The sequence below is a fragment of the Pecten maximus genome, chromosome 12 (assembly GCF_902652985.1).
Source record: "Pecten maximus chromosome 12, xPecMax1.1, whole genome shotgun sequence".
In the NCBI taxonomy this organism is placed as follows: domain Eukaryota; kingdom Metazoa; phylum Mollusca; class Bivalvia; order Pectinida; family Pectinidae; genus Pecten; species Pecten maximus.
This window is the reverse complement of record NC_047026.1, coordinates 29,831,245-29,856,983: the sequence shown is the minus strand read 5'-3', so window position 1 is coordinate 29,856,983 and position 25,739 is coordinate 29,831,245.

Genomic DNA, 25,739 nt, shown 5'->3' with positions numbered 1-25,739 from the left:
CCGTCAGAACCTGCTGGCTTTGGTGCCATAGTTGTTGGCACCTGTGGTCCACCATATTGTTGAGGATATCCTGGATACATCGGATTTCCTTGTGATCCTGGAGACTGACCAAAATTAGGGTATTGAATATTCTGGTAACTAGGCGGGTAACCATGGTAACCTGGATAGGCACCTTGTGGGCCATAATTTGGTTGTGCTGGGTCACCAGGAAAAACAGCAGGAGCCAAGTTCTGAAAGACATAAAAAAACATATCTGTAGGAAAAGGAGTCAAACACCCGTTACCTATCGCAAGCAAAGACTCAATAATATTGAAAACTGAATACTTAAATGTAACCTAGTTTATGAAATTAATCTGTTAAAGTGTTCCTGACATATTTTGTACACAAGAATTTCACTACACACAGACAGATGGACAGTATGGTAAACAGTGGACGGACAATTAACTCTTCTGACTTGTGGAGCCAACTGCCCCAATCATGATTATTTTCCAACACTCAACTAATCATATAATTTATTGATTTTTTGGAGAGGACTTATATAGGCTTGCCTGTTGTCCAATCCATTTGTTTTATTGCAATAAAATTTGTTGAAATGAAATATAATTTATTGCATTCTTACCAGTGAAATGATTGGATATTGTGACCTTCACAGTCATGTTGTCATTATGTTGAGTATTCATTTCATTACAATTGTGGGTATTGGTTGGGTATAAGTTCACGATGTACAGTGTATACATGATGTGCACACAAAATCTGCATGATGTATGCATGATAGAACCAGTCGCTAATATCAATATTGTCAAATTGTATCATTTGTATAAATTTGAATCCCAGCCACCTAGTGATGCTACCACTGAAATATAAATGTCATACATTGCTTAGGTCCAGAGTAGAAGTCGTTAATATCAATATTGCCAAATGGACCCCTTTTGGCCCCGCCCCTCAGGCCCCTGTGGGGTCAGACCAATCATTTGTAAAAATTTGAATCCCAGCCACCTATGCATGCTACCACTGAAATATCAATGTCATACATTGCTTTAAGGTCCAGAGTAGAAGTCGATCATTAATATCAATATTGCCAAATGGACCTCTTTTAGCCCGCCCCTCGGGCCCCTGAAGGGTCAGTCCCATCATATGTATAGATTTGAATCCCAGCCACCTAGGGATGCTTGCTACCAAATTTGATTAAATTCTGATTAGGGGTTCAGAAGAAGAAGTCAATTGTTGACGGACGGACGACAGATGATGGATGATGGACATCGGACACCACAGTATGACATAAGCTCACCTTGGTCCTTCAGACCAGGTGAACTAATAAATGTGTGATTGTATTGTATAGGGGAATGTGACCACAATGACCAATCAAAAAGAATTGTGAGCAATAACTATCCTTGCTATAAAATCTGATTACAATAAAGTTAAAACATTCAAAATAGTTTTGATACAAAGATTATATAAACATTGTTTCTGTAACATCCTACATGGAATTACATCTCAGCTCTTGGATTATAATTTTTTTTAATTAATCAAATGTTGTAATTTTTTCACTAGATAAACTTGGGTGTGTGATCAAACATGGATCCAGTGACTGACAATCAATTTATAATCACTCGCCATTTAAAGACATGAAAAGTAATTCCCTGACCGGCAGTAATCTGTAAACAATACAGAGAGGATGCCGGCGCAAGGATTATAGTCTACATTTGTAATTTACCTATATGTTTATCTGCTTTTACCTGTGGTAAGTAAACAACTGACTATAATTGGTTTGTAGTAGTCTTACAAATCCATTGCATTCCTTCATTCTGCAAATTGTCACATCACCCAGCTACAGAGTTATTACAAAATATTAGACATAGTAATTTGGAGTATGTATCATTTTACAATATTGATCTTGCGATCTTACGAAACCATACAGCTGTGAAGAACAATTCCAAAATGTACATTTGTGCAGACAATGTGCGGAAAATGCTTTTGGTACGTTGTGCGCACCCACATCTGTTATTATTACGAATAAGACATCATTATACAATATGTAACGTCAATCTGACTAAAATACAGATCATCATTATACACCACGTTATAACGTCAGTCTGATTAAAGTACAGATCATCATTAAACATTACGTTATAACGTCAGTCTGATTAAAATACAGATCATCATTCTACACTACGTTATAACGTCAATCTGATTAAAATACAGATCATCATTATACACTACGTTATAACGTCAGTCTGATTAAAATACAGATCATTATTATACACTACGTTATAACGTCAGTCTGATTAAAATACAGATCATCATTATACACCACGTTATAACGTCAGTCTAATTAAAATACAGATCCTCATTATACATTATGTAACATCAATCTGATTAAAATACAGATCATCATTATACACTACGTTATAACGTCAGTCTGATTAAAATACAGATCATCATTATACACTACGTTATAACGTCAATCTGATTAAAATACAGATCATCATTATACACTACGTTATAACGTCAGTCTGATTAAAATACAGATCATCATTATACACCACGTTATAACGTCAACCTGATTAAAATACAGATCATCATTATACACTACGTTATAACGTCAGTCTGATTAAAATACAGATCATCATTATACACTACGTTATAACGTCAGTCTGATTAAAATACAGATCATCATTATACACTACGTTATAACGTCAGTCTGATTAAAATAAAGATCATCATTATACACTACGTTATAACGTCAATCTGATTAAAATACAGATCATCATTATACACTACGTTATAACGTCAGTCTGATTAAAATACAGATCATCATTATACACCACGTTATAACGTCAGTCTGATTAAAATAAAGATCATCATTATACACTACGTTATAACGTCAGTCTGATTAAATACAGATCATCAATATACACAACGTTATAACGTCAGTCTGATTAATATACAGATCATCATTATACACTACGTTATAACGTCAGTCTGATTAAAATACAGATCATCATTATACACTACGTTATAACGTCAGTCTGATTAATATACAGATCATCATTATACACTACGTTATAACGTCAGTCTGATTAAAATACAGATCATCATTATACACCACGTTATAACGTCAATCTGATTAAAATACAGATCATCAATATACACTACGTTATAACGTCAATCTGATTAAAATACAGATCATCATTATACACTACGTTACAACGTCAACCTGATTAAAATACAGATCATCATTATACATTATGTAACATCAATCTGATTAAAATACAGATCATCATTATACGCTACGTTATAACGTCAGTCTGATTAAAATACAGATCATCATTATACACTACGTTATAACGTCAGTCTGATTAAAATACTGATCATCATTATACACTACGTTATAACATCAGTCTGATTAAAATACAGATCATCATTATACACTACGTTATAACGTCAATCTGATTAAAATACTGATCATCATTATACACTACGTTATAACATCAGTCTGATTAAAATACAGATCATCATTATACATTACGTTATAACGTCAACCTGATTAAAATACAGATCATCATTATACACTACATTATTACGTCAGTCTGATTAAAATACCGATCATCATTATACACTACGTTATAACGTCAGTCTGATAACAGATCATCATTATACACTACGTTATAACTCAGTCTGATTAAAATACCGATCATCAATATACACTACGTTATAACGTCGGTCTGATAACAGATCATCTGCTATGAAGATCTGATGATAGTCAGTAAGGGATCATGTTCATGATGTTTTGGCTAAAACCAAAACCAATATACAATGTATTAAGTTATTTCATTTCAACAAATTTTATTGACATTTGATGTTATTTGTCAAAAGGATAAAATAACAGGCCAAGCCTATATAAATTTTCTCCTGTGGTGGCAATTGGAATGTATAAATATAAAATTAATATATAAATTTACTATGAAATGAAAAAATTACATGTATAACTAACATTTAAGGGAGATAACTCAAACATAAACATTCACACATCATTCATACACATGTATACATAATATTTGATAATATTTAAGATGAACTTTATCTAGAAGAATTATTCATTGACAGGCATTGACCAAAAGTCCATGTGCATGTATGCACAGGTCGTGCCTGTCAATAATTAAGCGAAAATAATATATATAAATGTAAAATATTATATCAAAAATTGTCAGAAAAAATTACTATCACTCAAAATGTTTAGCAGACGCTATACTTCATATATATACAAGACTTAACTAACTCAACTGCTGACACGTGACCAATGAAGATGAAGGGATATTTCAGGACATGTATAATCATACATACTCCATATTCATTAAAATTTAAGGTATAAATAATATAACATAGTACAATACAATATAATATATTATATCATGACTTATATATTTAAAGCATATAGAGATTAAAGCGTCTCGATTTCCCAATGAACAATTGAACATCATTTAGTATTTGTATATTTACAAACTTATCACAGTCAGGGCAACCTTGTAAGAAAGTGCTGATGTTAGAATGGTTATGATTTGCATAACTATCTACTGAGGTAAACAGAGAATGTCTAATAGCATTATACCTAGGACAATCAAAGAAATAATGTGAAACAGTTTCATTTTCAATATCACAGGCACAGGTGGGAGAGTTTAACAAATGATCATTAAATAAATCAAAATTTAAATTGCTACATGAATTTCTAAGCTGACAAATAATGATATTAGCCTTTCTATTTCCTTCAAATTTGAAAATATGCAGTGATTCGCATTCAGCATTAATATTATTATTAAGTTTGCATTTAAAAGCTGCTAGAGAAGAAGAGTTGAAGAGGTCAGGATTAGCATTGTTAGTTATGCGGCACATTTGGGGGAAGAAACTGTCAAAGTAATTGTTAGTTCTGCATAGAGGAGGATTGAAGAGTCGTGATTGTCTTAGGGAACACGGGTTATCATTTTGGTTATTAATAAAAGGAATAAGGATATCTTGTAAGTATTGTGGTGATAGTCCATGAATTATTTTGTACATCATTATGTGTTTGTGTTTATTTCTTCTATCTGATAGAGATTCCCAGCCAATTTCTTCATATAATTTATTGTGTGTTGTTCCTGATCTGAGACCTGTAATGATTCTGGCTGCTTCTAACTGAACAGATTCTAATAATTGTTTTGATTGGTGAGTGCAGTTATCCCAGATTATGTCTGCATATTCTAAAATTGGTCTTATAAATGCTGTATATATTTTGATTAAAGACTTACGATTCACTTTAAATTTTATGTATCGAAGAATATTTAATCTACTGTATGCTTTTCTATATATATTAAGGATATGTTCTTTCCATGTTGCGTCTTCTTGTAGTGTAAGTCCAAGATGTTTGTGAACTGTTGTGTCTGTAATTTGTCTATTTTGGAAAGTTATTGGAGGGTGATCTTTGTTGTGTTTTTTTGAAAAGATAACTGATTTAGTTTTGTTAGGGTTAAAATTAATGTCCCAAATACCTGCCCATTCATTAATATTAGAGAGATCATCTGCTAGAGCTTGTGCTGCTTGTGCTGGATTATCATCTATTATTACATACAAAGAAGTATCATCAGCAAAAAGTTTGATATTAGTTGAAACATTATCAGTGATGTCATTTATATAGAGGAGAAAGAGAAGAGGTCCAAGAACTGATCCTTGAGGTACCCCTGCATTTACAACTTTGAATTGAGAGTGATAGCCTTCGGTAGAGACTCTTTGCATTCTGTCTGAGAGATAATTTTGAAACCATAAAAGTAAATTTCCATCAATTCCATACATTTTAAGCTTCTGTATAAGACCTTCATGCCAGACTCTGTCAAATGCTTTACTTACATCACAGAAAATAAACTTGAGCTCTTTTCCTTTGTCCATATTACTAGATATCTCATTATAAATAAACAACAATTGATTAACTGTGGAATCACCTGGTATAAAACCAGACTGGTGTTTTGTTAAGATTGAATTTTCAATTAAATAATTAAAAAGATATTTAAATATAATTTTTTCCATTATTTTACTGAAACATGAAGTTATAGATATTGGCCTATAGTTTAAAACATCATTAGATGACCCACTTCCTTTATATATAGCATTTATGTTTGATTGTTTCCAACTATATGGCAGTACTCCTGATTCTAGGGTTTTGTTGAAAAGAATACTAAGAGGTAGAATAAGAGAGTTACTAGTGGGGTGACACCTAAAGGAGTGTCACAGAAAGAATGAAGTGTAGTGAGGGGCGATAACTCTATTTGAGCATGAAAGACAGATAAATACAAATAAATTCCCTTCCTTTAGCATTGATACCTTCACTTGCACTGATTTTCCTCACTTCCACTGAATTTCCTCATTTGCACTTAATTGACACACGCGACATTTATCTAAGTTTAAAAATTCATACTGGCTTGAGGAAATTGGAAGTTATGGGGGTTACCAGTGCAATAATTCTCACACATTCTACAGTTTTTTGGAATATCACACTTTAATTGATTATGAGACATCAATTCGCATCTATCCAAGCATAAGTTCAGGGTCTCTGGTGTGTTGTTCAATGAGGTAGTCACCTCTTATACAAATATATACCTCCGATACAGTAATATATATTACTGGTACCTCCTATATAATAATTATTCTCAAAATTCTACAGTTTTCTACAATATGACACTTTAATTGATTATGAGACATCAATATTGGCATCTATCCAATCATAAGTTCAGGGCCTTTTGTCTGTTGTCAGGGTTCAAGTGTGTTGTTCAATGAGGTAGTCACCAACTACTACAAGGAGACCAAGTCTCAAAATGATCTTGCATGACTGAACCATATGTGTGGTGATAAAACCAGCAGACAAACCAAACTAAGTTCAGCTCAGGAACAAATGCACTTGCAGTATTCTAAGTTTTAAAAATGTCATGCATCATTTGAGGTAAAAATCATCCAGATCAATAAGGGTAAAGTGGTCTTGCCCAAAGACACAACTACAACAGCACAGCAGGATAACTGTTCAAACTTTTCTATACTTTTTCTATAAATATAATATTAACAAACTTGGTGTATTTGGTTTAACGTCCTATTAACAGCCAAGGTCATTTAAGGACGTCCCAGGTTTAGAGGTGGAGGAAAGCGGGAGTACCGGGAGAAACACTACCAGCCTACAGTCAGTACCAGTTAATTATAACTTCCCACGTAGGTTTCGAACTAGCAACCCAGAGGTGGAGGGCTAGTGATAAAGTGTTGCGACACCTTAACCACTCTGCCAACTCGGCCCCTCAATAATAAATAATTAATAAACTTTCTTACAGTGGCAATAATACCAAAGAAGTGAAAATTATGGAAAATGTGTTTCTTAATATATAAATGCCTTGAAATTGAGAGAATAGTTATACAAAATGAAATGAAAACCATATTTTATGCAAAGTCTCAAAAACATTTTAATGAATTTTTTTTTAAAGTAGAACATAGAGGGTAATTACTTGCGGTCTAAGGCCTCGTTTACAGTAACTGTTTAAAACTTTTTAATTCTTATTTGTCACAGTTGCAATTGTAAAAGATGTGAAAATTAAAGAAAATGGTGTTATCCCAATATCAAAAAAGTTTTATATTAAGAGAATAGTTCTAAAATGTGAAATTAAAACCAGATTCCATGTAAAGTTTCAAAATTCTGAATTTGTTTCTTCAGTACAAAATAGAGGGAAATTAACTGCGGTCTTTGGCCAACTATTTAGAACATCCTTAAGCTTCCTAATGTAAAGATTTGATTACATGTATAGTGGTGTTGGCCTAAAAAAGAAAAATATACACTTTTTACATGTACCCTAGTCCCTGTGTTACTGTATTTTACCTGTGTGAAGATGACATAATGAAGAAGACTATTTTGTAGAATTGTTATCATAAAATCATGGTCATTTTTTGAATATATCGAATAATTTTCTATAATATACCTTTAGATAAGTAAACATTAAATTCAAAAGATAAAAAAAACAACTACATGGTTCCCCAACATTGAATTTAACTTTGTGCGACACAATAAATACATGATAGTTCAAAAAACTTAAGTATAAATTGGTCAGAATTGGTTTCTTGCACATTGTTTTCTTTGGTATACAAATGTATGTAAGTGAAAGGTTGAAATATGTTGGTATGGTATTAAAGCAAAGATATTTCAAAATTTACCAATTGCTACCTGTGGGCAGATGACATTTTGAAGAATAACTATCTTACAAAATAGTGATAACAAAATATTGGTAATTATTTAATAACTGATTAAAAATTTAAGATAAAACAAAAATACAACATGGTTCCACACCCTAAATTAGTTAATTAACTATATATAATGTGATATAACAGTTAACATAATTTTAGTAAAATTTTGTGTGAACAGGTTTCTCACACATGGTTTCTTTGTCACATGTAAGCAAAGGGTTGAAATATGTTGAATATGTCAATTATGGAAGTGATGATAAACAACTTATAGATACTTGAAAATTTTATTACTAATTCATGAAATTTCAAAGTCAACTATTTTGTAAAATTGTTATAGCTTAAACCTGGTAACTCTTTGATTTTGTCAAATAATTTCCCATCTTATACTTTTTTTGTAATAAGTTGAAATTAACTTAATTTCAAAAGATAAAAGATGCATGACATCTTTCTATACACCAAAAACAACTGAATTTTACTTAATGTGACACAATAATTGACAATATTTTAGCTTCAAATTGTCAGAACAGCTTTTTTGCATGTTGTTTTCTTTGGTGCATAAAAGTGAAAGGTTTAAATATATTTGAAAATTTATTTCATTATGTATTAATGCAAAAGATGTTATAATTGTTCACTGTCCTAAGAACCATCTCAATAAAGGACAGGTCAGAGACTTCAAAATTTAAAGCATTACTAGGCTAGATCTCTATAGATATTTCATTAAAAATTTGAAGAAAAAAATCTATTACTGAAAAAGAATTGTTCAGTATACTGCTAGGGTGTACTGAAGTATATGTATAGTAGTTTCCTGAAAGTTCGTGTCATTGTAAGCTTATATGTATGAGATATGATTCTCGAAACGTCGTGGCTCCTCAACATAAACAAATATCAGCTGATCAAGACATCAAAGCATCAACTAACGACACAGTAATTTCATTAAACAAACAAACAATAAAGAAATTAAATAATTACATATTTAAACGTCGCCTGTCTCTAAAACGTTAATGAACACGTAGCTTTTACACTAGGCCTGCTGCCAGTACTGGAACGGAAGCCTACGACTAAGTACGAGTTTAGATTTGTTATCGAACGCTGGTCTGGGTCGACGATGAATACTGATCCTGGAAAGCAACTAATATGGTCATAGTAGAACAACTATAACCTCCAGTATCACATTTAATATTATAGAATATCAAAAAGTCCTGGTCCTGACGGGAAAATGTAATACAACTCACTTAGACTGCAGCTAAAGCCTGGAGTTGAACGAGTAAGCGGCGTGAAGTCCCCGGTGTTGTTCCATCCGGAACTCCTCGGGGAATCATTTCAGAGATAATACCCGATGAGTTCAGGATGGCTTTAATTCTATAGTCGTCCTTTATATATGCGGTCAAGCCGACCATTCCAAGTGTGTTAATAATTTCTATTACATATAAACTTCATACGTCAATTTTAACGGACCTTTTGATGTTAATGCAAGCTTTAAAAGACATTATCAAGATGATTCGCATAAAACAAATATAAAACCAGTTGATTCGTAATGATTTTAATGCTTATAACTGTGTATGCCGACCTGGTCTATCTGTTCCAACCGTGCTAAACGGAAAGGAAACGCCGGTCTAGCGTCATCAAAACTGGCAGCCTATTTATAGGCAAATACCCCAGTCGAGTGGAAAAATACTGAGAAGGTCGAAAAAATAGGCCATTTTCAAAACAATCTTGTAATCGTTCTGCTGAAGATATCGAAAACCTAAACAGACACTTTTCTTCGGGCAACATTTATCTCTTTGTATGTGCATTGTATATATATATGGATTTTTTTCTGAATTTTGAGGGCGATTTAAACAGAACCTCTTGGTCAAAATGTCGATTTTGGCATGTTTGACCCAAAATATCTCACAAAAACGATTTTCCACGGGGATACCAGATACACCCAGACCTAGATCGAGTCGAGTTTTACAATGGCTCAAAGTATCAACCGAATTGTATTTACCAATTTTTCTGTCCTCAAATCGCTATTATATCCGGCAAAATAGGCGAATTAGCTCGTATTATCATTACGTTCCGTAAGGAACGATAACTCTAATGAGTTATCGCCCCTCACTACACTTCATTCTTTACTAAGCTTTTTTTACAATTTTAGGAACAATACCATCAGGGCCAGGTGGTTTGCTTACATTGAGGATACTAAGTTGGTCCATTACATCTTGCTCAGTGACATGAATATTAGTTAAGGAGTGAAGAGCATATGGTTGTGATGTCTGGGGCAACTCAAGATCAGGTGATGATGTTGAAATATTAGTAAAGTGATTGTTAAGGAGCTCTGCTTTATCAATAGGATGAGAGATAAGTTGTTCATTGGATTCAAGAGGAGGAATCGATGTAGATTTATTTGAGAAGTTAGTAATAGACTTTGCTATCTTCCACCACTTGTCTGAAGGGACTGTGTTTTCATTTAAGGAGTTTTCAAGAGTTTTAATATAATTCCCCTTTGCTTCACGAATTAAGTCAATCGTTTCATTCCTTAAAAATCTAAATCTCTCCCAAAAGTGGGGGTTATTTGTTAGTTTTGCTTTTTTATGTATTCTATTACGTTGTCTCATTTTCAGTCTGATAATGTTATTCATCCAAGGCTTATCATTTGGACGCATGGTTATAACTTTTGAAGGAATGAAAGTATTGACTTGCTCAGTTATTGAATCAAGTATAAAGGAGTTGAATGTGTTAGAGTCTTGATTTGATGAAATGTTCAACCAATCAATATTGAGGAGAGCATTATTTATACTGTCAAAGTCAGCCTCATCATATTTTAATAGTGGTTTTTTATAGCTTGCTAGTAAAAGAAATTTGAGCATGGACTGGAGAGTGGTCACTGCAGAATGGTGGACTTACATGAGTGTTTTTAATTAGGTTCAGATTATTCGTAAAGATTACATCAATGGATGTGGCACTATCAGGCGTTATTCTTGTAGGTTCACTAATAAGGCTAGATAAGTTATGTTTAATAAGTAGTCTTGACAAGTGATCGTTTAATGGAATATTCAACATGTCTATATTAATATCACCTGTTAGTATAACATCCAATGAAGTATCAGTAGCTCTAGTTAATGAGTCATCTAATTTGACCCAGTAATCAACATTATTATCAGGTCTATATAGATACAACCAAGAAGAAATTTATGATTATCTACACGAACTTCGAGCCAGAGTAATTCAATATCATCTCGCTCTAATTCCAATCTTCTGTTTATAACGACATCATCTTTATGATAAACTATAATTCCACCACCAGGACCTGTACTTCTATCTTTTCTAAAAAGTTTATTACTAAAGGTTTGTAATCGAATGTCGACATCAGATATCTGTTGATTTAGATGAGATTCAGTTATACATACAATATCAATATTTTCAAATTCAGCTTCAATAATTGATATCTTATTTCTGAGAGAACGCACATTTAAGTGAACTAGGTTTAAGTTATGTGGAGGTCCAGGATTTCTTTCGATATCATTACAACAGGATAAAAATATAAAAAGTGATACAAGGAAATATGATAAATTGTTAAAATATGATAATAGAAATGTAATTGGATAGCCATGCCAAGAATCCCTAGAAAAATAATTAGATCTAGCAAAGCGCCAATAATCGACCGTAATTAAAGCTGGTAACATAAAAATATCTAAAATATTACCCATTGTCAAATGAGAAAAAAATTGATGGCAAGTAGGGTCGGTCGATCATCCAAGGCGGGTTTACGTTGTTAAATGAGTCATTTATTATTAAGTTATTCTTGGTATAATAAACATGTTAAGAATAATAAGTGGCATGAAAGAAACCTGAATATGAAAACTCTGAATCATCAGTTCAGCAGCCAATCAGGATCGAGCACTAAGCAATACACAATGATATTAACTGATAGGGGGAGGAGCCCCAAGTCAGAATTGTCCTTCAACTAGCATAGACCGAAGTGCCAACATCAGCCCTATCGACTACTTGTAGCATTGTGCTGGCAGTAATATATAATACAAAATTTGAAATTTTCAAGAATGTATCAAATCAGAATGTTTGACACGAGACAAATTCTCCAAAATGTGAACCAGGAAGTGATCAAAATTGACAGATATGATCTAATTTAAGTGGGGAGTGTGATTTAATTCACCTAGGGAGTGCGATTTAATTCACCTGGGGAGTGCGATTTAATTTACCTGGGGTCTGCAGTGTGATCTAGCCTTGGAAGTGATTTAATTTAACAGGGGAATGATCTAATTTAAAACCAGAATGGTTATAAAAAACTTATTTCTCTCATTTAATGCTACAAATGTAAATCAAGCTTTCAATCAATATAGATACATGTACAGGGAATCAATCATGTCCACTCAGAACAAAGAGAAAACAAGAGCTGTTGGAGAACAGCATAGCTCGTCTCGCAAATGTTTGTCAATAAATAATTAAAATATATTAATTGGAATGGTTTCGCAAATTGCATTAATAATGTTTATATTGTTTACTTGATCAGATTATGTTTTGTGAATTCATGCATTTGGGAGACAAGCTATGCTGTTGTAGATTAAAGGAAGATATTAAACACAAATGTAATTGCTTTTGGACATATTTCTTCAATTTTTTGACAACATATCCTAATGAGAGTTGTCTCCCTTGAAAAATGTGACCGGTATAAATTGTCTATTGTGACGTTTTCATATTGTTTTATATTCAGTTTCACCCCAAGAAAGGATAGTGTAACTCCATAGGGACTCTTTTACCAAATATCAGCACCCTAGTACAATCATAAAGTAATGTGTTAAAAAGCTTTCAACATTTGCACGAAAATTTTTAAAAAATGTGTTTTTTCCTCAAAAAAATATTTCAGTTTAACTCAGGAAAGGGATAGTTCAACCCCCACAGGGAACCTAATACCATGTATAACTATGCCTTTCAACACTCACAATATAAAGTTAACACAAAGTCCAAAGATTTAAAAACAAAAACAAAAAAACACAGATTTAAAAAGAAAATATCCAATTTTTACTCCAGGAAGGGATTGTCTTACTCCATAGGGACTCTATTGCCAAATATAAGCACCCTTGTACAATTATATAGTGATGTATTAAAACCTCTTAACAATTGCACCAAAAACTTAACGCAGAAATATTCTAAGACCAAAAATTTGAAAAATTCTGGTTATTTCCCAAAAAAAATCTTTTAGTTTAACTCCGGCAGGGGATAGTTTAACCCAAGAGGGAGTTTATTACCAACAATCAGCACCCTAGTACAATTATAAAGTGATGTATTAATACCTTTCAACACTTGCACCAAAAACTGAACGCAGAAATATTCCAAGTCCAAAAATTTGAAAATTTTGTTTTTTTTATAAAAAAATCTTTTAGTTTAACTCTGGCAGGGGATAGTCTAACCCCAGAGGGACTCTTTTGCCAATTATCAGCACCCTAGTACAATTATAAAGTGATGTATTAATACCTTTTAACACTTGCTCCAAAATCTTAACGCAGAAATATTCTAAGTCCAAAAATTTGAAAATTCTGTTTTTTTTCCCAAAAAAATCTTTTAGTTTAACTCTGGCAGGGGATAGTCTAACCCCAGAGGGACTCTATTGCCAATTATCAGCACCCTAGTACAATTATAAAGTGATGTATTAATACCTTTCAACACTTGCACCAAAAACTTGACGCAGAAATATTCTAAGTCCAAAAATTTGAAAATTCTGGTTTTTTTTTCCAAAAAATCTTTTAGTTTAACTCTGGCAGGGGATAGTCTAACCCCAGAGGGACTCTATTGCCAATTATCAGCACCCTAGTACAATTATAAAGTGATGTATTAATACCTTTCAACACTCGCACCAAAAACTTAACGCAAAATTTTTTTAAGTCCAAAAATTTTCAAAAATCTGTTTTTTTTTCCAAAAAATCTTTTAGTTTAACTCCGGCAGGGGATAGTTTGACCCCCACAGGGACCATATTACCATAAATTACTATGCCTTTCAACACTTGCACCAAAAATTTAACATTTGGAAAACCAACGCCGACGCCGACACCGACGCCGACGTGACAACATAAGCTCTCACTCTTCTTCGAAGAGACGAGCTAATAAAGAAATTCAAGTTACGACACTTTCCCTTAGTGTATTGGATCTCGTGAAAAACAAATATTGTCTGTATTGTAAATATTTTGTTTATGATGAATTGCAGCCTGTTGAAGCACAACACTGCATCTGCCAGCTCTTCTCCAGGTTTGTTTTATTTTCGTAGGTTTAAGCAATCAGTGACTAATAGCTGATGAATCAAATACACAATAAACTATTTGTTGTAGCAATAAATTTTACATGGCCATTGTTGTTTTTACCTTAAGGTCAACTTTTTCCCATGACGTTGGAATGTCACACAGTATACAGGCACCGATCTTCAGAGGAGTACTGTTTGGCAGACAGATTTCTTTCCGGTTCACATAGTAATCCGTCGCTGTAGAAACAAAGGATACACAAAATATGTTTCAAGTTATTTTGGGAATTTAACAGTTAACAAAATTATGAAGTATCACAATATTACAAGATAAACAGGGGGAGATTGGAGACACACTGTCCCAGAAGGAAGAGATTAGTAGCAATCCAGACGAATCTGCCATGGATACAGGTGTAGACACGAGGTCTCACCAAAAATCCAGGTAACATATGCCTAAAAACCATGAGCCAACACGGTGTTGAAAAAGTTTACATGTTTCAGCAATAGGTTAGCCATCATCAGAACACGTTCTGGTTAAAACATATGTAAACAATGCACTCTAATATTAAACAGACCATTGAAAGCATCTCCGTGTTGGGCTCACTGTTTTTATGCAAGAATTACCTTAGGTTTCAAAATCTATTTCTTACAATGGCAGCTAGCTGTATGTGAATGTGGCTGGCTTTAATGTTATATGAAGCATGTCCATAGTGATGTGGTCGCTTTCTAGCCTTGAGCTAGGAGGGATTTCCCCTTCTGGTGTTATCTAGCCTAGGAAGAGTGGTTTGTTTCAATGACTTAAGGCGTGATATATAGAATGTTAATTATTGGGATTTTTGTCATTTTCTCAGATAGTATTTACACTGATAGTCGGACAAATTGGAAATAATCGTTATTGTCAAGCAGGATGATATTGTGCCCATTCCCATTGGCTGGAGTTGGAGGATCTGCCAAAAAGAACTGCGTGGAATATTTAAAAGTCGGAGATTTTACATGTGTATTAAAGGCAATATAATAGCAGACACTTATGGGTAACGAGCAAAGACAAGGACAAGCACAACTTCATTGCTGCAATTACTAGTATACATTGGGGCATTAATACAGAAATTTTGAAGACTTTTTACCGAGCAGTTCTCAAATTATGTTACTATAAACATGTGAACCCACTTCAGCTCAAACACAGCAAAGGTTTTTCAAGAATTCTGGTAATATTTCTTCATATTTTTGCTAACTTGATCACTAATTCATGTTAAAAAATGCTTAACATCATGGAAGAGACAAATAATAAAACTTATGTATATCAAAGCAAGTTTTATTGTTATATTTTACATTTTTCATATTACTACTGCTCCGAAATCAAATTTCGGGCATTCACTATTTATTTTTGAACAGTTTATAAATGTGTAAAGTATGAGGGGCACTCATATTTGTCTTATTAGATTTTTTGCTATAAGCATAGTACTCATTTTAAACCAAAAAATATAAATTTTTACCGATTATTTTTCCTTCTATAGGTTATAACTTACCACTACCCCCCTTAAAATCAAAAATACGGCAAAAGTCCATTTTTCAATATTTCTCTAAAATAATACATCTATAATAGAATTATTGCATGGAATTATCTAACAGATTAATATTTATGAAAAATACACAAAAATAAAGACTGTGTGTATATTTGTAAAGAAAAAACATGGCAAAAATTTTAGTTTTTCTTTATTATTTTTCAATTCCGGAACTTTTGGTCCCGGATTCCGCCTTCAGTATTAGTTGCCAAATTGTATTCCAGCAAGCACATAAACAAAGATCGTTTTCACATGTTAAAACATTTTGCTGCCGTCTTATAAGAACATTTAGGCATAGATTGCAGTAAGTTAACTCTGTGCATCACTATTTCATACTTCAGATGCAGTTTCTATTATCTTTATCAGCATAAATGTCCTTAAAATATCTTTGAACTGAATGTGCCTCTGGCGACCTAGTTTCCTCGGCTTTTGAATTTTCATTTCAGACACGAAAATAAAGTAGTTTCAATAGCTAATTGTTACGTTTTTAATATATTTCAATATATCCAATTCCACTACAATAACTCTTCTGAATCACATATAACACGGGATTCTGGAAATCCAACATGAAAGTTAAGATAGAGACAATATTTATTTCAATTGCCCAGGGGAACTCAAAAACTACTTGTCCCGGGCGTCGGGCAAGTGGATTTTTACACCCCTGGTCACTCCACGATTGCATCGTTCTTTTTCTTTCTGCTGCGTTTTGGTTTGGCTGATGCAAAGCGACCGCGTCCGTCTCGACGGTACGCCATCTTTGATTTACTTTCGATTTCGGGAGAGTTCCACAAAGAATGACAACTCAAACGGGGATTCCCCCAAATCCGAACAGCGACGGAAATATCCGATCAGTTACGATTCCGTTACCCATGAAGAAATACATGTGCAAGGCAGACAGGGCTGGACAGCTCACCAGGAGAGACCATGTCCAGGAGAGAAAGGGTAAATCTACCGTTTTAACATCAGAGCCAGATACATAAAGAGACCCAGGACAGAACCATCATTATCGTGGAAACAGTTATATTAGCTGTCATGTAAATATAGGGTAATGTTAGCAACATGTACATGGTGACAGAGGTGTATATAGAGCTTGTTCAGCCCCAAGGTTTCTTTTTGGGGAATTAATATTAGAACATTCAACTTAGGGCTGGATGGGCATCTCCTGCTATAGTTAACCCTACATATTACCTCAGTATATGTATTTGTAATCTGTACAACATTTGCAATTTTAATACAGCTCTGAAGGATAAGTAAACTTATATTTTCTGTAATTTTTAGAGCTGTGAATACCATGGTAACAGCTTAAAAATGCTCAAAAATTGCAAAATATTATATTTGACCCAAAATGACACAATTCTCTACACAATTTATTTTCTGAAACCTATTTGAAATTAAATATCTCTATCCCAAAGACAGAATCAATCTTGTTTTGACATATGTTGTAAATTAAGTTTTTCTGCTATCTTACCTTTTCGATGGGCTTCCATTTTTCGCTGTAGGCAAAACTAAATTTCCTGTGTAAACACACTTTCGGAAAATCCGGAAATTTAAAATCCGGAACCAATTTATTAATTATTGTTTTAACAAATGTGAAGCCTGCTTGTAATACTTCATACTGAATATACCAATTATAGTGTGCATTTATTTTTTTCATTTTTTATGCATATCATAATACAGGAGTTGTTTGCTTAACAAAAAAATCGCCCATGGCCAGCCTGTCCTACTGTAGTGTGCTACCATAGTCTATAAAATTCAGCTCAGAGTATATAGTATATGTCTTGTTAATACTGCACTTTATTACGACGGCCCATATACGCCTGGACAATATACACATAAGAAATTGATGTTTGTCAGAGGTTTCCAGAAAAACGTGGTCGAAAAACTGCATTAATTTGCAGTTGTTTTTGGCCCAGTATCGGATCGATTTTATGGTTGGATTTTGCTTTGCTTTTTGTTTATTTTGCCAACGCAGTGTTGGCCCATAACCGCCTTGGCACTTTTCGAGCTTTGCTCTGGTAATTAACATACCATTTGATAATTTCCGACTGTCTGATGAAGCACAGGTGGCCAATTGCTCAAGACAGCCCACTTGACCTTGTAAGCTTATATATTGGTGTTACATAATGTATGTGTGGGTAAAAACATAAGGTACAAAGGTTAAGGGGAGGAGACATGCATATAGCCGGATTCAAAGAATGAAAGGGGATATAACCTGGGTATTCTCATATGGCTTAGCATGCCAAACTAAGAGTGACACCTATTAGACGGAACACCCATACTACATCTGCTCGAAAGGTATATAACAAATTTCTACTTTCGTTCTTGATTTATGAGGTTAAACACTGGAACATTTTTCGACGCATTCGAAATATATAAAAGTACATCTATGAATTACCTCAATAGACTGCTGAATTTGAAGAAAAAAACGCCCGTTCATTCAAATGGAATTTCTACTTTCGTTTTTGATTTCAGGTGTTTTAAGACACTGAGTTTTTTTCTTAAAGATTCGAAACATTTGAATGACGTCAGCAGACCATTGAAAATGTTTCAATTAGATGATGGCAATTATATTTTTAAAGCGACATTACATAATAAATAAACGCCTTCACATTCTTACCAACTTTATCATGAAACAATATCAGCCATTTTGTTTGATTGAGTTGTACGCCCGCAATTTGTTCTAGTTTTAAACAATGTTGGAATATCTGTTTCACTTGGTTCTCGTTTGTATCAGACGAAAATCCTTCCACTTGTATACAGAACGGCTGTAGCGATTCTCTGAAGTTGTCGCTGGCCATCTTATAGACAAGGCTGATCCATATCCTTCTCCGACTTTGCTGTCCGTCTGGGAGCGACTCTCACGTGATTAGATATTTGCAAATCAGACGATCCTGATTGGTTGATCAGAAATAGCAACAGGGAATTTCCAACTTACCAGGAATCCCGTAAATTCTAGTTCTACTTTCGATATCGTTATTTTCAGAAATCGAATATTCTTTTTAAGTGTTACTCAAGACTACGATGGCCGACAAGAGCATGGCAAAATGAAATGAAAAAACTGTAACACTTTTTTCATGCTACAGTTTTTTCCATAGTACGGTACAGAAAGATGTGAAAGCAGATCAGTCGCTTTTGCATATTTTTGTATCAAAAAGCGGCCGAAAAAAAGCCACGGTACACAAACATATGAAACGGCCTGACATAAAGTTACTGAGTTTGAAAATGACTCCCAGATAAAGCTGTCGTCACATAGCCTGCCAATTAGTATCCGGAATGTCTTGCTACTGGATGATCCAATCTTCATGTATATTGATGTTTGTCCTGCAAAATGATCAGTTGTCTATTTTAACTTTTAAATTACTTTTCGTTTTAAAAATAACGTCTTTAATAATTTTTCCAGCAAATTATCTGTACCCACTGGCTAATTTAGGTGTGTGTGTGTGTGTGTGTGTGTGGGTAGGGTGGGTGGGGGCATACCTACATATAGTCAATGTACATGTATCCAATCTGCCTCAACCCCTCGAGTAAAAGAAACTACGAAACTTGTATATATATGGGGTCCGTTTTGGGGAAATGGGACCATCAGTTTAATACGCTTTTAGCAGTGAAATATCGAAAATTAATCAAAGTGATTTTTTGCACTAGTGACAAAATTTACTTTTTCTTATTTGAATAATCAAAACCCTGTATACAAACAGAGACATTTATATCTATATATGTCTCTGATACAAACGACAATGAAAAAAAGTTAAAAACTGATCTGGTATATATTGCTATAAAAATGTAAAATAAAAAAACAGAACAGTATCTTCAGTAATACCAAATGTATTTCACTCGTGTGGCTAATATTTTGATATTTTTCACGAGTGCGCAAATATCGAAATATTAGCCCCACTCGTAAAATATACAGTTACAATGTGTAGTTGGTTTTACTTAAGACACTGTTAGATATCTATGTATACATCAAGGAATTTATATATATTTTGTAAGACCATTAGAGAAATGCTTTTTTATAAGAGTTATTTCCCTTGGCCTTAATCCCCCATAGACTTTGCAGTATATTTTACATGCTTATTTCGCCAAGTTTCAACTTCACCTCAGACTGAGCAGGGACAAATAATATGTTATCCCTGGTATGAGCAATTTTTTTAAAGTTAGAGAAGTATGAAAGGCCGTTCATGTCAAAAACGAGATACATTTAACGCGTTAGCATTTAACGTGTTAAACACAACATTTAACGCGTTAAGGCGTTAAAGGTCATTGTTGTACATTCTGATGACGTCACATTGTTTACTGACGTTCCTAATTGTGTCTGCACTCACCGACACGAAGTAGCATTTTGTTCAGTGATTTGGTAGTTAAGTAACAAATTTAACGCGTTAAAATTCCAAGAAAACATTTTAACGCGTTAAAACTAGTTTAAACGCGTTAAGCTAGTCTTAACGCGTTAAATGTTATGTTTAACGCGTTAAATGTGTTTAACTCGTTAAATGCGTACGCGTTAAATGTATCTCGTTTTTGACATGAACGGCCTTTCATAGAGAAGGCACTGTTAATATCTTTCTTTAAAACTACATCAGACTCTATCTTATCAATAGTTTCTTAAAAGTCCATTCATAAAATATTCATCACACTTAAAAACTATCTGTCATACACCTGGTATCATACCTGTTTAGGGCTTTTTGTACGAACATTCCTTTTTTCATTTTTGTTTATCATAGTATCACTCAATTCTGTCAGAGCCGTAAGCGATATATACGTCTCTGATTCAGTGTAGTCACTCTGTATTTGTTAACATACATGATGTAGGAGAGAATGGTCTGGTATTTTTTTTCAATGTCAGTCAAATTCAAAATATTTACAATATCAGACACTAAAACAGTCTCAAAATCTGTAACGGCACTCATCTGTTGGTGAGGTACAGTGATATAGTCAACAGCAGACTTTCCCTTCTTGGAAATACATGTAAATGTTTGTGAACTCGGTCATTTACAATGCTAAATTACAGTGGATTATACATATCATATTTAGGTATTGGAGGTGTGAATATCGCCACCTGGTAGGATTAGCTGCCCTTGGGCATGAGGAGGAATGGGGTGGTCACATCTGTGTATTACAGGGACCCAGGTGGTCCTGCTACTCTGGACCCTAAGGTGATTCATTTAACACGACAGGGACGTGTATATCAGATATCTGATATACACGTGGGCACGGTCAATCAATTTTGTGATCATAATTAAGGCACATCATTACAAAAACCAAACACTGGTCACGACAGTCACTAGTTTTGCCACAGAAGCAGTGATATAATTTAAAAGGGGTGGAGATGACATTTTTGACACCGAAAAATAGTCCATAAAAAAATCTCGTTAACCATGAATAAGATGAGATACGTTGGTGTATAGCTCATATTGAAGTATTTGTTATTTTTCTTATTGTTTCACATCTTTATATCAAACGTTTTCAAACGTACAACTGACCATTGGAAATAAAAGTAACCAATCTGATTAAAATCAGCTGTCACATGGCTACGTTTACTATGCACTACGCCTGATAGTGCATAGTAAACGTAGCCATGTAACAGCTGATTTTAATCAGATTGTAAAAGTAACAATCACATTTTCTATCATAAATGATTGATTCTTCGTAGACATTTTGGTGTTTATAATGTCTATATATTTTTTCATTTTGTTAAATTTGTGGAGCAAAAGGAGGTTGTGTAAATGTTTACAAGAAAATATCATTACAAGTTATTTTATTTTATATCTTTTTATAGTTTTTTAGGGCCCCGTATCAGAGATACGGTACCCCATAGCAATCACTACTATGATGTCTGTCCGTCCTCAAATTGAATTCTCGGCTGCTAATTTAAGTATTTATCGACTGATTTACAAAAATACATGCTAAGGTGAAACAAAGAAGGACAAAGGTCAAGATCACTTGGTCATAGGTCAAGGTCCATTTTAGTGAAAATTTTGCTATGACATGAAGCAAAGTTGGTCGGAGTTTTTTAAGAAGTCAACTGACCAAAGAATCAAAAGCTAATGATCAAAATCAAAACTAACAAAGAAGTTTTAAACTGTTATTTTCGTTTTCGTAGGCCCAGTAAATATGCAGGTTGGTGGTAACTTGAGCTTCCTTGCGATTGTGTTTAAAGTCAAAAGATGAGACGTCAACCTTACGGACACATGACTTATTGATGGTTATAATATATTGCCTAAAAGTCCGACGAGGCCCTTGATGATCTGTCCTTCTCTAGTTGCAACATGCATGGGATACCTAAATGATAAGATTACAGGAATTAACTTATTAAAAACTAATACTTGGAGTTAATTGTACAAGGCATGTAACATTTGTAATTGTATAAAAAATACAACAGTCTGTTCTTGTTTTTAATCGATTATAATTAGTCTTTATACGGCAATACAGCATCTTTAATTCTTAAACACAATGAAAAGGGATATGTCGTCGATGTAGCTGTATCAGGTTACAATATGTCAGCCAGGGAAGTACATACATGTATGTGCGTCTCTGATGTCAGTAGAATGGGGTGTTTTCCCAATCTGAAACCGTGCTCGGAGTACGAGACAGTTAAAATGAGTTCGGACAATCACAATTAAAGGTCTATCTGGACATGGTGGGACAGTAATCACAGATGAAAGTCTATCTGGACATGGTGGGACAGTTATCACAGATGAAAGTATATCTGGACATGACAGTTATCACAATTGAAGGCCTATCTGGACACGGTGAGACAGTTATCACAGATGAAAGTCTATCTGGTCATGGTGAGACAGTAATCACAGATGAAAGTCTATCTGGACATGGTGGGACAGTTATCACAGATGAAAGTCTATCCGGACATGACAGCAATCACAGATGAAAGTCTATCTGGACATGGCGAGACAGTTATCACAGATGAAAGTCTATCTGGACATTGTGAGACAGTTATCACAGATGAAAGTCTATCTGGACATGTTGGGACAGTTATCACAGATGAAAGTCTATCTGGACATGGTGAGACAGTTATCACAGATGAAAGTCTATCTGGACATGGTGGGCCAGTTATCACAGATGAAAGTCTATCTGGACATGGTGGGACAGTTATCACAGATGGAAGTCTATCTGGACATGGTGGGACAGTTATCACAGATGGAAGTCTATCTGGACATGACAGCAATCACAGATGAAAGTCTATTTGGACATGCTGGGACAGTTATTACAGATGAAAGTCTATCTGGACATGGTAAGACAGTTATCACAGATGGAAGTCTATCTGGACATGGTGGGACAGTTATCACAGATGAAAGTCTATCCGGACATGACAGCAATCACAGATGAAAGTCTATCTGGACATGGCGAGACAGTTATCACAGATGAAAGTCTATCCGGACATGACAGCAATCACAGATGAAAGTCTATCTGGACATGGCGAGACAGTTATCACAGATGAAAGTCTATCTGGACATGGTGAGACAGTTATCACAGATGGAAGTCTATCTGGACATGGTGGGACAGTTATCACAGATGAAAGTCTATCCGGACATGACAGCAATCACAGATGAAAGTCTATCTGGACATGGCGAGACAGTTATCACAGATGAAAGTCTATCCGGACATGACAGCAATCACAGATGAAAGTCTATCTGGACATGGCGAGACAGTTATCACAGATGAAAGTCTATCTGGACATGGTGAGACAGTTATCACAGATGAAAGTCTATCTGGACATGGTGAGACAGTTATCACAGATGAAAGTCTATCTGGACATGGTGAGACAGTTATCACAGATGAAAGTCTATCTGGACATGTTGGGACAGTAATCACAGATGAAAGTCTATCTGGACATGGTGGGACAGTTATCACAGATGAAAGTCTATCTGGATATGTTGGGACAGTAATCACAGATGAAAGTCTATCTGGACATGTTGGGACAGTAATCACAGATGAAAGTCTATCTGGACATGGTGGGACAGTTATCACAGATGAAAGTCTATCTGGACATGGTGAGACAGTTATCACAGATGAAAGTCTATCTGGACATGGTGGGACAGTTATCACAGATGAAAGTCTATCTGGACATGGTGGGACAGTAATCACAGATGAAAGTCTATCTGGACATGGTGAGACAGTAATCACAGATGAAAGTCTATCTGGACATGGTGGGACAGTTATCACAGATGGAAGTCTATCTGGACATGACAGCAATCACAGATGAAAGTCTATTTGGACATGCTGGGACAGTTATTACAGATGAAAGTCTATCTGGACATGGTAAGACAGTTATCACAGATGGAAGTCTATCTGGACATGGTGGGACAGTTATCACAGATGAAAGTCTATCTGGACATGGTGGGACAGTAATCACAGATGAAAGTCTATCTGGACATGGTGGGACAGTTATCACAGATGAAAGTCTATCTGGACATGGTGGGACAGTTATCACAGATGAAAGTCTATCTGGACATGGTGGGACAGTTATCACAGATGAAAGTCTATCTGGACATGACACTAATCACAGATGAAAGTCTATTTGGACATGCTGGGACAGTTATTACAGATGAAAGTCTATCTGGACATGGTAAGACAGTTATCACAGATGAAAGTCTATCTGGACATGGTGGGACAGTTATCACAGATGAAAGTCTATCTGGACATGGTGAGACAGTAATCACAGATGAAAGTCTATCTGGACATGGTGAGACAGTAATCACAGATGAAAGTCTATCTGGACATGTTGGGACAGTAATCACAGATGAAAGTCTATCTGGACATGGTGGGACAGTTATCACAGATGAAAGTCTATCTGGACATGGTGGGACAGTAATCACAGATGAAAGTCTATCTGGACATGGCGAGACAGTTATCACAGATGAAAGTATATCTGGACATGGTGGGACAGTTATCACAGATGAAAGTCTATCTGTTACACTGTCAGTAAGATATATAGCAATATCTTGACGATTGGGGGTCGAGAATCGCCAAGACCAGCCATGACCGAAGCCCCAGCGCAATAGTCCTTACTCCTATAATATTTTAACGTTGATATAGTAGGAGTAGGGGCTAATATTTTTACTATAAGTATTAACCAGAAGCAGACGCCTGTGTTATTAGTAAAGTTTAAGATAGATGGGTACCACCAAACTATAACACAGTCGTGTGTAGAATAACAGAACAATCCTGTATGATTATATTCGGAAGTCTCTGATTTTCACATGCAAATAATTTCCCCAATGGTACCTCAATAAATGGTGACACCAGACAGCCGATATCCAATCACTGCGTAAATAAAATTAAGAATAATAGCAAGCCAATCAAAGTAGATGGACTACTTAATTTTCATGTACAATTCCCACGAAGTGGCTGGTACAACGACCAATCATATTGGAAGTAAATATGGACTTGGCCTTTTCTGTACTCGGCAACAGTTTCAAACCAGAGGGATAATCTAGCATTAGAAATTAAACGTATGAGCTGGTGGCCAATTCAATTCAATTCAACTTGATTATCACTTTTATCGATGTAATTTGATAACAAAACATGAACAAAATGGAAATATCATAATGTATACAGAATACTAAATTAAGTGGTACCTATATAACTATCCCCTAGTATGTGACGATACCTATAGTCAGGCACATTGATTGAATATTCATTAATTCATTTCTTGGGTTCGAATTCAAGTAAGTAAAATAAAATAAAATTCA